The sequence below is a fragment of the Penaeus monodon genome, chromosome 7 (genome assembly GCF_015228065.2).
Source record: "Penaeus monodon isolate SGIC_2016 chromosome 7, NSTDA_Pmon_1, whole genome shotgun sequence".
Classification (NCBI taxonomy): domain Eukaryota; kingdom Metazoa; phylum Arthropoda; class Malacostraca; order Decapoda; family Penaeidae; genus Penaeus; species Penaeus monodon.
Genome location: NC_051392.1, coordinates 9,088,651 through 9,091,150, shown reverse-complemented (window position 1 = coordinate 9,091,150; position 2,500 = coordinate 9,088,651). Strand labels below are relative to the sequence as shown.

Here is a 2,500-nt window from a genome sequence, read left to right as displayed (position 1 = left end):
TTGCGGGAAATTTTCCTTGTGAGTAAACTTCCCATAAACAAGGAATTTAATGGTGTAATTAGAGCATATCATCACAGAAAGCTATCATTTTGTTCATTTACACTCAAATACAGGTTCGTGTTTTTATGTGTGTGACTGACTGTTTGTATATAAGCATTCACTGTACTGTCATTTTAGATGACATAATAATTTTCATGAAAACGAGGTTATTTGGATACCAAAAATAATCACAGAAGAAAGAGGAGAGATTTGTATCTTAATCCAGATAATATATTCTAAAGAAATTAGTTGACGGTGGGAAAACGATCTTGAAAACAGGTAACAAAAGACGGTTGGAAGGCAAAAACAGGTGATGAAATGACTGAACTGGGGAAAAGAGGTAATTTGAAGATAAATGATACGAGAAGTTGGGATAAATAAAAAAACAATGGGAAGAATTAAGAACAGAGACGATAACAGAGCACCGAAGAAGGATCAGCTCTAAGGGCTAGCAACGACCTATCGGGTTGTAATGCCGCGGGAAAGTTAGATGAACAGGGATTGCGAAGGTTTTATAAGGACTAGTAGAAGGTAAATAGTAACACTCCATACTGTAGGAATAGTAATCATCCACATTGTGTGAATAGTAACCATCAAGACAGTGCGAATAGCAACCATCCACACTACGAATTTTAATCCACATTGTGCGAATAGAAATTATCCACACTGAGCGAGTAGTAACCATTCACATTGTGCGAATAGAAAACCATCCACACGTGCGAATAGTAACCATCCACACTGTGCAAATATGGCTTACTGTCCGAATAGCAACTGGAATTAGCGCAACCACTCACCGCCGAGCACAACGAGAATGCTGCCGACAACAAGAGGCACGGTAAAGTTGCCTACGACCCCGATTGCAACTGCGCCGGACGTGAGCGTCAGAATGCCCAGCGAGAAGGAACAGATGGCAGAGGTCTGGAAAGGAACGTGAGGTTTCAGGATTAATTAAGAGACGTTTGTTGTGTTCTTTTTTCTTCAGTTCGTAAGATTCAGGATTCTCTCTGCATGTCTGTCTGCTTGTTTGTCTAGCTTTCTCTTTTCCCTGTCCCCTTTTCTTTCTCTCCCACTTTCTCTCTTTATCTCTTATCTCTCTCCCTCCCCCATTCTCTGTGTGACTATCTATCTATCTATCACTATCTTTATCCATCCCGTCTCTCTCTTTCCCTATCTATCTATCAATCTGCCTATCTAGCTATATCTATTTATATAAAATATATATGACTATCTCTTTCTCTACATGTATCTTTATCTATCTATAATCTTCGTATCACACATGCAATACATACACAGTGTGGGGTGTGTGTGTGTGTGTGTGTGTGGGTGTGTGTGTGGGGTGGGAGTGTGGGGTTGTGTGTGTGGGTGTGGGTGGGTGTATATATATATATATATATATATATATATATATATATACACATATATATACATATATATATATACATATATATACATATATATTTATTTATTTATCTATATCAGACATGTGTATTATACATATATATAAGCAATATAATATATGCATATATAATATATGCATATATATATATATCTATATATATATCTATTATATATATATATATTATATATATATATATATATATATATATATATACTAATACATATATATATACTGTATACACACACATATATACACTCGCTAAAAACACATATCTTTACTCAGAAAGTAGAAGAAACCGAGGCGACGCCTTGTTGATTTGATGTGTTGGTATTTGTTTTTTTCAAAGCTCGGGAACCTGATAAGCTTTATAATGTGTTCGAATAGTTCGGAATTGATATGGCTCGCATACGCAGTATTAGAATGGAGACCTCATAGATCATTTGTTGCGTCATAATTACTCTCTAATCGGGAATACCAGTGCGAAATATAAAGATTAGTATTTCGAAGCAACTGTGTCTCTGTGGACCCAGCGCCAACAACTTGGATTCCAACAGATCAAGACCAGAAGTGGGCGCCGTAGACGCACGGCGGAGGAAGATTAAGCAATACCATTCATAACTATGAACCAATGTGCTATGTGAAAGACAAATACGAAGATTACATTGAAGTGCGTTCATATCATGAGATAATAAAAACCATCTGATACTTAGTGGCCATACCCCTTACAACTAACTGGGTTTGAGAAGGGTGTGTGGCCGGTAGTTAGTTGTAACGTCCCTTTACCGTGAGTCATTTACTTCTTAGTTTTTTGTTTCCATTATTTTTTAAACAATCTATAATTACTGTGAGGTATGCAGACTCCTTTTGTTCTACTGGCAACATTCAGTGGGACTTCGCATTACGCTGCAGCACGCAGACTGTCAGAAACCGCTGCGTCGGGCCCGGTAGATTTCGGGGTATGCCTACGTGGAAATCTTGGACGAGATGATTCTACCGTCGGTGAGGGCCATGGTTTTCCCTGAGTCGGAGCCATTTTACCTCGTCCAGGATAACAGCCCCATC

At 38.0% G+C, this 2,500-nt stretch overlaps 1 pseudogene; it reads right to left on the bottom strand.

The window, feature by feature from the left end:
* LOC119575069 overlaps positions 1-2,500 on the bottom strand; it is a 4,776-nt pseudogene that overhangs the window by 943 nt on the left and 1,333 nt on the right.